Genomic DNA, 14,562 nt, shown 5'->3' on the forward strand with positions numbered 1-14,562 from the left:
AAAGGGAGGAAGGAGAGAAGACTGGACTACTTAAGTATAAAATGGATGTTTGGCTTGAATAGTGCATTCCTCCAATGGAATGCAGTATCTCCATGATAAACATGCATAAATTTAGCAGTTTCCTCTACTAACATGTTACCTAACCATCTTTTTACATTAGATTCTAATGTAATGCCGTTATTATTTGGTATTCTATAGCCTTATAGTTTCTGACACATTCTCATTGCACAATCCTAGTTTACACCTTGAATAATCCCAGTTTGTGAGTTAATGTATTCTATTCAATGCTTTGATTACAGTAAACAAAACCAGCTCAGCTATGCAGCAAAATCTACCAAACCACACAGATGGTTATAAGCTTTTCATTGTGTGGTTTCCATAGCAATCATATTGCAAATCTGGAAGCTTCTTGCAAATAAGCAGCTTGTATTTACATGCCTCTCGGCTGCAGCGTGGAACACAACAACAAGTGAAGTTATTATTCCTATCACATATTGTTAGCAACATGACTGGAAGATGTTTTGATCAGTTCAGATAAAAAGTACTGCAGTGAACTAATTTTTCATCTAATTCATAATGATACAAGCAATCACACACTTGTAATGCACATTCATGTCTCTTCATTTGAAATCTCACTGTAGTGTCAGAAGGTTATAAGCATACAAACAAGTCTTGTAAGAGAGACACCCCACAAAAAAATTTTATTATTAAATAAACAATTTTAAAAACTACACAGTGTCTTTACTATTGTATTTGGCAGGGAGAACAGATGCATGCAAAAAAAACAGGTGTGTACATGAACTCTGGTGACACCGAGTATCACAGGTCTACACTGTTCTGCCCAAGAAGGAGTAAAAGAAATAATGGCATGTTAACACCAAGAGTATTACTCCTCCACGCTGCTTTTTTGCTGCCAAATAAGACTCCACACAAATGCAAACAAGAAATCTCAAACCCACATAAATGCTTACCATGGGAAAGAGTCCAGATCTTTTCTCTCCAGAATTTACAGTTTTATGAATTGACCCACCCCCCATAACAGATGGATTATTACTCTAATAAGAAACATTAATCAACCCAGCCACATTTTTTTAAATTAGCAAGAATTGGCTTTTTTAAAAAGAAGAGTATTTGTTTAGAGAAACATTTAATATTTCCAGAGAAGCAGCAATAAATGCACAAAAATTAGGAAGAAGATTGTTCATATAATTTAGCCAAACTGACATCTTCTGCTAGCATTTGTGGTGAGAGCTGGTGACCAAGTATTAATGCCCTGTTTTATGCAGGGCCAGCAAATTGCCTTACCTGAGGTGAGTGCTCCCCAGCTTTGGGGATGGGGTTCTCTGCAGCATTCTCACCTGTACAGGCCTGTACACTTCACCCAAACTCTTAGAGTGTTTTAGCCTAAGTAGCTTCATAGAAAATCTAGTAGGCTTACTTGCCTTGGTTTGTGTATTTATAATGGCAGGGATTTTCATTTCTAGTATCTTTAAGACTCCAGATCCACCCATTATGTATGGGAGACATCTCTCTACACGAAGAGATCTTCAAATGCAATTAGCAAAACTCCAACTTTGATAATCCTCCAATATTCCCAAAGATCTGTCTCTTTCCCCCAGCTCCTCTGGGACATGGCAGTTTACTGGAAGATTTACACAAAGCTTCTTGACATTTCACCTCACCATTAGCAGCCTAGTGTACTCTGTAAACAACAAAACAGTTTGGAAAAGGCTGCTGAAGGTGCTGTTGTCTAGCCCTAGTGTGAGTTCTTGGGGGCAGCAGAGAGGGGGAGACAGACTCTTGTTTTATTAAAGCTCCACCTGACTGTACAACAGTGCATGGTTTGAGAAGGAAAATGCCTCCAGGACAGTGAGAGAAGTGGGAAACAAGTTGGCTGCTAGAGAAGAGTTCATAAACATGAGAATTTCCATGACCAAAGAGAGGACATTTTATTGCTACTTCTATGGGTCAGCTAGTTGCCACTCAAGAGCTCAAACAAAAAAAATTATATTCCTATGTGGCAAACTTGAGTGTAAAAAAAACCCAATTCCACAACACATGCAGAATGATACAAACAGGTCACCCAAACACAGGCTAAACACTGGGATTGCAGACAAGATGACATCAACATATGTCAGTGAAAGGAGAAGTTGCATCTGACTAAATGGTCATCATTGTGTTCAGAAATATGATGAGAAACAGGCAGTACAGAACTGTATTCCAAAAGAATAGAGAAAGAGATCTCTGGGTTATGAACAATATAAAAATACATCTTAAAGAAAAATAATATGCATACTGAGATGCTTCAGTTTTAGTTGACGACAACCCATGCCAATTCCTAACCCAAATTTCTCCCAACACATGCGATCCAAGTCTGAGTCCAAGATGGAGGCAAAAGGTTTCATTCAAACATACCACCATCTAAACAGGATGGGACCTCCAACTAACACTTTTGCACAAGTTTTAACCAGCTCTTTGAAAACAACCATTATCTAAAGTAAGGTTAAATATACACACCACTCTTCCCAACCAGTAGACAGTAAGAGAAGTCTGCTATTAATATTAACAATGTCCTGACTTCTCAATGGCCTTGAATAAGTAGCACTGGCTTTACAAAGTGAAAAAGCTAGAATAACAAAATAACTTTGGGAGAGATGGGATCTGTGGAAATTGCTCAGTCTAATACTCTGCTCTAACTCAGAAAGTTAGATCAGGTTTCTAGGAAACAACATTTGGCCTCTTTTGGTACTCCACACTAAACTGCTCAGCAGCAGTTTAAAAGGGCCTGTGCATTTTAATAGCTCACGTATGACACAGCTGAAGCTAATGACTTTCTAGAACAGGATTAGCCCAAATTACCCAGTTTTGTACAGATCTTGCCAAGTCTCCAGATGTGAGGCTTCCTGTACTCCTTGAGAAATCCTGCACTTCTTTTCCCCTCAGTTGCACTCCTTTTATCTTTAAAAGGTGCTACTGTGCACCACTGTTACTCCCAGTTGTCTAAGCAATAACTAAACCAGCCAGCTCAGGACAAGTGAAGCACTGCCTCCTGTTGAGAAGACCTCGAGAAAGTTACCTCATCATCCTCACAGAAAAGATTAGTAGATTTTATTGTAAATTAATTCAGGATCACTATTGCAAGAGAAGGAGAAGTCACATGGGAGTAGTGGAATGTCACTTACACATTTTCAGAAGAAAAAAACTCTCTCAAAACCACCTTTCTGTGGCACCATCCAGTGAATATTAGCACATCTGGCTTAACCAAAACCAAACAGCAGATCCAACATGCCTTTCCTAAGAAAAGTATTTTGGAGTTACAGCATTTGTTAAACTAAAGAGTAAAGTAAACCAAAAAATTCCCAGTCCCACTAAGGACAACTAGCAAACACACCTTATGGCTGTGATTCTCTAGTGTTGAACAGAGTAACATTTTGATCATATAACTGTTGCTATGAAGAATAATAACAGAGAGAAGTAACAGAAAGAAATGAGTGCATTTGGAAAACTGTTTGAGAGAAAAAAAGTATCTATTTCTAAATACATCTGTGAAAAAGACACCACATTTTCCTATATTACCACACACATAGGAATTCACATGAACTATAGTAGCACAATGGATTTTTAAAATCACATTTTTAAAAGCTGAAAGATATTCTTTGGCCTCTCACTATTTTTCTGGAAAAAACAAGAAACAAGTGATCAAACAGCACATCTCTGGAGGAAAAACAGCTACTCTCACACACACAAAATAAAAAATAAAATTAAAAAATACATTTTTGGCAAGGTCATCCATAGTTGCTGCAAAGTGGATCTTCACACTTTACTCTGAGACTTTTACCAATTTTCATGAAATCTAGGGGAATGCTTTGCTTTACCTACCTTTTCTAGTTGCTGAGACCTAAATATATGTTAGCACATTTCCTCTTTCTTTTTCTTTCCTTCCCCCAGTACCAAATATTCCAGTAACTTTGCTTGCCTGCCTTTGCCCCGTTCTGTAGTCACAGCCAATAATCCTTCAGATCCCACAATTTTGTACATTTACCAAACACAGAAGTTGTTCATATGAAAGTGGCTGTTACAAGGCTTCACAAGGGCCCTTCAGATTTTAAGAAAAAACTGTCAAAATGGGAGGAAAAATATTCTCAGTCACCTGAATGACCAAACAGAATATATTCACGGGGACAACTGAATAATCCACAGAGGTGCAGGCAATTCCCAGTTCCAGTTATGAATATATTAAGATTTCATGAACTCAGCTTCCTGCTTGGAGCTCTCCTTGCAAATAAGCAATCTTCAGTCATGTTTTGAGTGACAGCTAAAATGAATTCAACTTGGTTGGCCACTTTCTTCCACTAGTCTTCCAAACAATAAAAAATCTAAAATCTCTGATTAAAATCAAATCAAACCAAACAGAATCTTCTCAATCTTTTTACATACTCTACATTCCTTTTTTTTTTTTTTTGGGTGTGGGGTAACATAGATGCAAAAGAATTAAGAGTTTTTCAATTCAAAGTTAAAGTAGGAAAAAAATTGCTAGTCTGACAGAACTAGTAGAAAGAGAAGCATGTCAAATCTCAGTTACACCAATAGCAAGCTTTGGAGGAGAGGAGATAGAAAAAAGGTAGAAAAAGCAGGAGTACCTACCAGGGAAAACCACGTAGAATGCCTAATTTTGGGATATTAACATTTATTTGACAAAATTATATAATTATTATTAATAAAATTCAATATATATATGCCAAAGTGCAATGTGCACTGCATAGAAATAAGAGATGGCTTTTGCACTGACCTTTTTATTTCCTCATGAAGAAAGACCTGATAATAGTAATTCTTCTCAAGAGAAAAGATAAAGGTCATCACAAGCAAGTTCATCGTGGATATGCACACAATGACTATAATGAAGAATAAAAGAAATTATAGACATCCACTTCCAGAAACTCATTCACTGATTCGCCATTTTCATATTCACAGACACTTTGTATTTACAAATAAAGTCAGTGTTTCGGGATTTTTTTGTCAGAAATCAAGTATTTGTCTAATCCTATATGCTGAGTGAACCAGTCAGAATATATTAAACTCATAAATTAAAAAACGGTTTGATGGGCCATCAAAGAAGGTGAAAATTTCATAAGTGATTACAAAATCCAGCTCAGTACAAATTCCTTAAGTCTTACTAGGTACTTTTTTAAATCTTACCTTTACTTTTTTGATCAAGATATTAGGTAACAACTTCCACAACTGAACAGAAGCATCTTTGAAGATAAAGTTTCATGCTAAATTTCAACAAAAGCACAATTTTGGCTCTACTTCCAAAATTGTTCCTAAAGCCTCAATTTTGGCATCCCAAATTGAGGTCATAGGCATCCTACATAAATCCATACTTAAACATTTAAAGAAGGAATAAAATATTTTATAACTCTACTCTTAACAGGTCTCAACAATGTAGAGGAATATCTTTTGGATTTTAATGTTTCTACATGCTCATCTAATTATTTGTCTGATGAACAAAAAATGCTTCCTTCTCTGTTCCCCATCACCCTAGCAAAAAAAATAGTCGCAATTATTGGACAGAATGCAAATTAGTTTCTCAAAGGGACAAAACAACAATATTTTTTAAGTTTATTCCATGGTTCTATTGTAGGTTCACAGGAATCTGGCTAGAGATTGCTGGCCTAAATACGTGTGGCATGTACATAGGAATATTATTCTAAACATAATAAAGATTTATATGAATTCACTGTAACTAAAATGAATTTGTTTGTTCTCTCAACCTGTAATAGCTCTTAGCTATGTAAATAATTTAAGTGTTCAACATGACATTTTATAAACCTTACAATTAAAATGTTTTGCTAAAATAAATGTGCTGGCTATTAAAATCTACATAGAAAGTATAAATAGTTCCCAATGTAAATACATTTAGCAATCAAATATTCAATTAACTAATCTATACTGTATAACTCTGTACTACAGTGTTATTTGACAACCATGTACAGCAGTTATATTTCTCAAGCTCAAATTTATATGATAGAAAAAGTCTGTAAATGTCAAGTAAAGTTTCTCATAATCATTGATCAGCAGCAAGTCTTAAATTTAAAAGCCATTTCTGAAAACTACATATTCTTAATTATTACAAATGGACATAAAATTTACATACATACAATTCATAACGCATCTTGCTTAAACCACATAATATCCTATAATAATCTGCAAGGTTAATGTATTCAAATTTATAGTATGCTTCCTGAACTTACTCAAAAAAGGGACAAAAGGCAAGGCATAGCTCATGTCAGTGAAATGAAACACAATACAGTTGTTGGCATGTTTCCACAAGCAAAGTCTGGCTCCCAGATGATTCTCTTGTAACTCCTTTAAAAATATTATACCAGGATATTTTTGCATTCCCTGTGTTGATCACTAACTGCACACTGACAAAAAAAATGCAGCAGTTTTCACCCTTTGGGTATTTTCATTGAAAGTAACAAACCCACACTACTGCTCTTTTCCACTGTTTATGGGCCAGGCCATTAAACAAAATTATATCAACGACGCTAAATCCTTTCTCCAACTAAAATGATGAAATGAAGTGAAAATGTTATTGCTATGATTCACTAGTATCAGGTTAAATCAGAAATATGCAGAAAATTACACTTGCAATACAGACTGTTTACAAGTACCACATTTGGGATAACAGTCCCATATTAATCTCTACAAATGCTTTCCCATTCTTCAATTCTCATACATTAGGTCCATACTGGGAGCCACCACCCTGGATGTCAGATCTTACTAGCCCTACACACCACAAACCACAATGCACCTCAGAGAGAAGAGGTAGGACACTGGGATATGGCAATAATTCATATTTAGGAGATGACAACTGCTCTCCAGGCAGCTCCCCAGGTCAGTGTGGGATTGGCATGCAGTTGTATCTCAACTCATGGTTCCTGGAGTTCCATAATGCTAGAATTCACTACAAGACGGTGCTTTTGGACTGCCAGAAACACAACACAGTCCCAGGTGCAATGTAAGAGCACTACCTGTATGTCTGAGATAGGCAGTTTATACAGGTTTATACAGGTTTTATGACCTGTATGGAAGTGATAACAAAATCATACCCATCTTGAACTTTTGTTAACTGAATCATCTGAAATTGCTGTTCAACATCTACTGGTGGAAATGTGTCACTTCTTATCAGAGAATCATACAATCATTTGGGTTGGGAGTAACCTCTAAGATCATCTCATTCTAACACCCATGCTATGGGCAGGGACAGCTTCCACTGGATCAGGTTCCTCAAAGCTGCACACAACCCACCCTAACACACTTCCAGCAATGTGGGGCATCTACAATTTCTCTGGACAACCCGTTCCAGTGCCTCACCATCCTCACAGCAAAGTATTTCTTCCCAATATTTCTTCTTAATTTTTAAGGAAGTAAAATTTGAGAGAGGTATGCAAACAAGATAAATTCAGTTAGTGTATTTTAGGACAACGGAAGCACGACCCTCACGCTAGGATCCACAGGCTTTCCGGCAGATAATGCTTTCTTTTGAAAATGCAATTCCTTCCTTTAATCCCCAGTTCTATGTTAAGATCCAAGGACAGAATAATTGTTTCAGACTGCTAAGACAGAACGCTTCCACAACTCAAAGATGGAAGTATTGGAACATCTTCTTTAAGGTTATTGTAAATTCCAGAGATCCTAAACTAGTTTTCACTAAAACAGAGTTTTTAGGCAGAGGAAAAGTTAAGACTTCAAAAAAAGGACTGAAACAAAGTATCCACTGTGACAACCATCCCTTTTCTGGACAAGAAAACTGTCCTCCTATCTTGCCATTTAAACAAATCTCACTGACTTGCCAAAAAACTTTCCTCAGTCTCTTCCAACTTCTTAAGAAAAGATTCTCCCTTTTGCTGCTGAAGCTTACCTGTGTGCCTGAACCCTGCACTTCCCTGGATCATCCCTCTGCTGCCTCTAGGGCACAGCAGACTGCAACATCTTGCCCTCTCTGCCTGGTCCACCATGTGGTCCAGGCTCTGGACCCTGCTGACCATTTTCCTTTCCTAGGAGCAACCATCCTGTTTCTTTCAAAAACTTGTACCCAGCCCAGGGAGCAGCAGCTGAGACAAGGAAACAAGCAGCCTTTTCCTGTGTTACCTGCTTTATATATGTGTACACTAAACATGACATCTATTGCAAACACAGTACACTGCAACACACAAATCAGACATACATACATATAGCCAGAAAAATTCACCAGGTTCTGGTCAATTGGTGGTATTTCTTTGGTTATTTCCTCTATTTTGAAGAGAGTGGGAAGAAAAGTGAGTAGCAAACTGAAAGGATTTACATTTACAGAAGGATTTTGCTGATGCATTTCTTAAGGCTAAAAAATTCAAATCAGATATTTGTATCTACACTAACAGAATGATTAATTCAGCCTTTAGAGCCCACCTTGCTGGGTCTTACTTGAGAATTCAGTTGCACAAATTATGGTTCTTTAATAGCTACCTTGTGGAAACCAGAAAAGTTGAGAAGCAATAGCCTGAGGCACCATATAACCTCTGGTTGCTCGTTTCTCAAAATACTCTATCTAATGGTTTTAATAGCCTGATATGCAGTCATTCATCACAAATTCAAAAAATTAAGGTTCTTTGATCTATCTAGATAGTATTTATCACATTTATACCCAAGCAGTAGAATGGCCCCAATACTTATTTCTATTTTCATAAATATACATAATAAAATTGATGTTTTACTTCGAACATACTAAACTGCAGCAACTCCTCAAATTTATGCTTAATAAACTATCTCACATAAGAAGACATTTTCTCTGAATGCTTGCATAAAGTGTATTCCACTGCTTCTTAATTAAATAAAAACAGTGCCACCTTAGAAAACTTTGCTTTCAAAAGAAAATACTTTGGGTCCACAACCCATTGAAGACATGAACGCATAACAAAGCTTTGTTCACATTTAACATGAAGCCAGCTGCCAGAAACAGAGTCAACACTGAAAAAACTATGATACAAATAAAATTACTTTGTGTGACTTTTTCTTGACACAATGACAAGTTTTTCTGAGACAGGATTCTATCTCTTAATAACAAACAGTTTCTGTCACATACTGCTCACATCAGACTGGTTTTACAAATCAATAGAGTGATTGTTTAATGCTGGCGCACTGAAAACAGAATCAAAATTACTGACCAGTACCTGCAATAAAACATCTTTCCACAAGTAAATTCATTTCAATAATTTGTGAGCTAATTACTTTTTGAAGGAGTTCTTTAAACATAGAAAAGTATGATTAAAAGTACTTCCATTATTCATGTCATCTAATATTAAGCAAGTAAGTTTTAAAATGCCACTAGACAACAGGTTTTTTTAGTGGTGTATTTTTGTCGGCTTTGGTTTAGGTTTTTGGTCTGACTGGATTTTTGGGTACTTCTCTTTTAAAGTCTGAAATATATAAATAAAATCCAGCATTTGCTAACATGAAACTTTGATAAACACAGCCTTTCCCACATGAACTACTTCAATGTATTCTAACAGTTGACCACAACATCAGGAAAATCACTTTTATTTTCTCCACCTGTTAACTCTGAAATCTATGAATCCTGAAACTATGAAGTTTCTCATGCAGTTCCAAGGGAGGAGAACAAATAGCTGTCCTTAATAGCCCACACTTTCCATTTATTGTAGATACTGTAATTGACTGCTTTGAATCTTGCAACTGACCAAATGTTCTGCAGCAGAGGTATATCACTGAATAAAATATAAAGAACATTATCAGACCCACCCTGAGTCCAATCAGTCAATATACCTCTCACATGCAAATCAGACTAAATATGAATAATCAGTTATTGTTCCACTTTTACTGGCCTCCTGACTTTTGCAGAAGTGTGTGTGATGAGGGAGCAGGAGGTGAATTGCACCATGGACAGTAGGCTTTCTGACAGCTATGGGCCACCTGTTGTTCACAGACGGCCACTTTATACTCACTTTAAAAGAAATGCAGAAGAGCCTGTGAACCTTATTTTTCCTCACAAAGACCTGCCACTTCCCCCTCAATGGACATCTCATTCTTTTCAGCTACACCAGATTGTCTTACCTCCTCTTCAATCACTGACACCCAACATCAATGGAAAGAAGGGCTCCCTCTTTAGATGTAGAATTACAGTAATTGAAGATAATGCCCAAGCTCTTGTCCCAGACAAAAGCTGAGGTCCAGGTATCAAGTTCCTAACCACCTTGTGGATGCAATGTCTTTAAATATTTTTCTGAATTCGTAACTCATGTCTCTGTGAACATTTAGTACTATCTGAAGGATAACTTCAAGGCAAATATAAATCCCATAGGACTATTGCCTCAAAACCCAGAGTGACAGAATTCTGACATGGCTCCATCTCATCAAAGCTGCTGGGATTCAACAATATCGAGTTAAAAGAGATTGTTTTTCAATCATTTCCATGTCTGACACTTAGCAGATTCCAAATCCCAGTGATCAAGAAAACAAAACAACACGTCTTGGACCTAAAAAATATACTTCTTCCTTTATTACTCTCTACACTAATTCATAGTTCACATCTGCTTTTCACTGTTCTTGTAGTACTTTAATTGCTTTTGAATTACAGGTGAGTAAGAATACTGTAGCACCCCCTTGTCCTTATTCTGGTACTTCACCTATCAGCAAGAAAGTATGTGCAAAAATACTCACTTTATACAATAATATGTTGGCGAAACAAGTGAAAAATACTTTTTAAGAACTCTGAGATTATATTTTTGGAAAAAAATATTGTGGAATCCTCACTGTTTTAAAAGAAAAAAAGTCCATTGCTGTGCTCTTGAATCTGAAAGGTGTTTTCATGGAAATTATTCAAAAAAACTTTTAGAAATTACTTTGAAAACTTATCTTTAGTGCTGTCCTCAAAAATGCAGATCCTACACACAAGTTTTTTCAACTTCAATTATTCCTGACCCTTCTTATATATTATACTTTGAAATAATTTGCTAATTAAAAGCACTTAGAATTCTTTCTGTGGAAAAAAAAATGACTGCACATCAGCATTATATACAACTTCTGGACGAGAACTAAAGAATTCCCTAACTACCGAAGGCAAGCAATAAACACCGTGAGGAATTTGGACCATGTCCCAAGATATGTAATCTAATGACTTAGCAGCAATGATCACAGGTAACATCTCAGACTCCATAATCACCCATGTCTCTGCTGACTTAAACCTACTCTTCTGGTTTGCAAGGGCAAATTAAGAGTTTCTTCTTTAAGCCTACAGGTTTTAGGAACTGATTGTACAGCTGTAATGCACACCTGGGACTGCTTGGCACCAAACGCTGTGTTTTGGCCCACATACCCTGACTATGCTGTAAGAAGCAAAAGTGTTCTGAAAAAGAATTTTCATTAACACAGTGCTGTAAAATCTTCACTTCTAGTGTCAAGAAGTCTATATATATGACATTATATCTTGAGAAAACAAATATATGCCATGAGTGTTCATGACTGACAGATGAAACTTACACTCAAACTCCACTAAATAATCCTTACTTCTTTCCAAGAAGATGTAAATTGGAGAACATGTTCTTTTCCCTGCCCCACCCTCATGCTCATGAAAAGGGTAAACATCATAAAAGAAGTTGCTTATTCAAAACTGTAGCAGTCCAGCAAGAAGATGGTACTGTTATGCTGCCTAACTGCAGCAGTTTACTGTTAGAAAAAAATAAACCATGAAAGCTGCTTAAAGAGACAATCATAAGAAAGAAACAAGATGTTCATTCTCTACCTTCATATTCAATGTCAGAAATGTTCTGAAGCAACATCAATGTAATTTTTTAACTATTTAAAAGGCTTTGTTTAAAATAAGAAAACAAATTGTTTATTTGCACAAATGTTTATTTGCACAGCACACTTCTCATTGCATGAAACTTAAGACATTTCTTACTTTTCCCTGAGCTTTGCCTTAGTTACAGAGTTTCTCTACCTAAGCTTCCAACTATGCCGCAAAACAGAATTATTGCCCAGAAACCTGGGTTTGACAAACAGTTTGGCAGAAGACTGATAACAGGAATCAAAAGACAAACACCAGGTTTCCATTCCCATCATCCTGTGCTCAGTCAGAGACTGAATCAATCCTCAAGTTTAATTTACCAAAAACTAAGAACTGATGCAAGTTGTATTGGCTGGAGATCACCACAGCACTGAATCTCACCATCCTCACCTCTTTCTCGCCTGAAAGTTCTCTGTGTTATGGGCAGGCTAAGAAGAGATGACACAGAGCCCCAGTGCCAGTCATGTGTCATATTACAGTGCTTCAGGATTTACAACCTTATCTGCTCTGTAAGGGCTCTGTAAGGGAGTTTTACCTCCATGCAGCAAGGAAGGACCACCAAAATAAGAATCAAAACTTATCTTTAGAATAATTTTAATGGAAATTATACTGTATAGCATGGAAAGTATGGCTATAATGCAAGTTTGTGAGGAGAAAGAGAACAAAAGAAAAAAGCCAACACAAAACTGGAAATTAAGATGTTAGCTTAGATTAACACCTCTTTTTTTCCTATTGGGCCAGAGTGTGGTAGACAGCACACAAACTGAGCTGAGTTTAAAAACAGGATTAAGGGGGAAGGCAGTAGTTGGCATTGCAGTTTTGGGTATGTGCTTCACACAGATGTGAAACCACAGAAGACAATACTAAAGGCCCTTAAAACTATGTCACTGAAACCTCAAGTTAATAAAAAAATTCTGTCTTCAAGGGCTGTAACAGACAGGAACAACTTTAAAGCTGGTACATGTTCTGTTTTATGACAGGCACAACTCCATTGTTTAAAATCCCACTAAGCTAGAAACTCCATGCATCAATTTAGCTCCACCCAGAACACAGAGTTATTTAATATTACAGTTTCAGGAGCTATGTTATAGCTTGTAACATTCAGCTGTGGACTGCAAAATTATATATAGTGACTAAGGTAGAAAATAAATAGCTAATTAAGAAAAATGGTCCTTTATTAATGAAATTTTACATTTTGCTTAGCCAAGTTTTCCTCCATGATTTTATTAAAAACCAAAAAGACTAAAGCCTAGTTTGCTGAAGACAGCATAAAGATTTCTTTTCCTGAAGAATCTTCCAAAGGAATTTTAAAACTTGGGAATTCTTTGAAAGTTCTGATGTTTTTTTTACTTTACCTGAATAACCACAGCAAAACACTGACTAATACTGAGAGCCATGAAAATTATCCTTCCATGGTCAATATGAATTTGTATGGGCTATTAAAGAAGAAAGTGACTTAACAGATCAAAAGATTAAATTTCCTACATCTCTTTGTACCCCTCCCACCTATCAGCCTGCCAGCAGACTGATATGCATGGTGTATACCACTGAAATCTGTGCTTTAGGCTAAATAGTCTGTTGGCATTCGGGATACTGGTTTGAACATATCCACCTTCTGCCCAGAAAATTCATCCACACTGTCTCCTGTCACAAGCAGGAGAAAAAAATAGCTAAGCAATGAGATAGCTAGAGAATATAGTGTCAGTCCTGATTACTGCCACAGTTCTCAAAATTTCCCAAATTTCAAAACCATGCAAAAATATCAATATGCTTTTTTTAATACAAAAACTCTTTATTCAAATACAAAACCAAATATTATCAACTGAACTGGCTTAATTTTCTTCTGAAATGCTGGCATAAAAACACTGGAAAACCACAGAAATGCAAAATTTTACTCACTTGAGAAAATGCAAATTATAACCAAATAAATGATAACACAGTACAATGAGCTGTACACCTGAAATTCAATATTTATAAAGCTAGTGGATCTGTGAAAACAGAGGAATAGAATCCTCTAACATGAATATGCTTTGAGGATAAAAAAAAAGTGGAGATTAATTTCTTCTCCACCTTCACAAGGATTTAGCATGTTTGCCTTCTGCATTCCAGAGCTTAGCATAGCTTTGCAGCTGTACAAATAATTTTTTTCTGTTCTCTTAACAGGCATTCCAGATTTCTTATTTGTTCTGTATTATTATGCCAGGTAACAGCAGGGATAATGATGCTCCACCTTTGACCATGAAAGGAAGAAAGTGTAATTCACTTACCTGGGAAAATAGGAAGGACAGCCAAGTGTAATTAAATGCAACCAATCAGGTCTAATTAAAGGAGATGAACCAAACTGGAATGTACTCTTTTACCATCAAGTTTAGATGAACAGCTACACAAGAAACAAATAAGGCCTACTCCTCTGAGGTTTGTCAACCAGTATTTCACCTAACACGCTTCAATATGATATGAATTAAGAAGAAAAGGACTGCTCTAAGGCCTCAGAGTCATAAGTCTGTAATTCCATTTAAGCATATGATTATTAAAGCACATTTATGGAAGATAAAAGGACCAAATAATCACCTAAAATCTATTGCAAACTCATGCTTTATTTTTATTTAATTATGTCAACACATCGGAGTCAAAACTTTTTAGTTTTACAGCTCCACTGTAAGAAGTAAAATGATCCTTCCTGAGAAGTTCACAATTCAAATAGATGAGATGGCAAAAGC

The 14,562-nt window shown here is 36.3% G+C and overlaps 1 protein-coding gene across 1 annotated transcript in view; it reads right to left on the reverse strand.

The window, feature by feature from the left end:
- The window catches only part of SKAP2 (src kinase associated phosphoprotein 2), a 120,557-nt gene that overhangs the window by 22,449 nt on the left and 83,546 nt on the right, over positions 1–14,562 (reverse strand). The window lies entirely within an intron of this gene.

The sequence above is a fragment of the Agelaius tricolor genome, unplaced genomic scaffold (genome assembly GCF_023055355.1).
Source record: "Agelaius tricolor isolate 1412-34295 unplaced genomic scaffold, bAgeTri1.0.p SCAF_6, whole genome shotgun sequence".
Taxonomy (NCBI): domain Eukaryota; kingdom Metazoa; phylum Chordata; class Aves; order Passeriformes; family Icteridae; genus Agelaius; species Agelaius tricolor.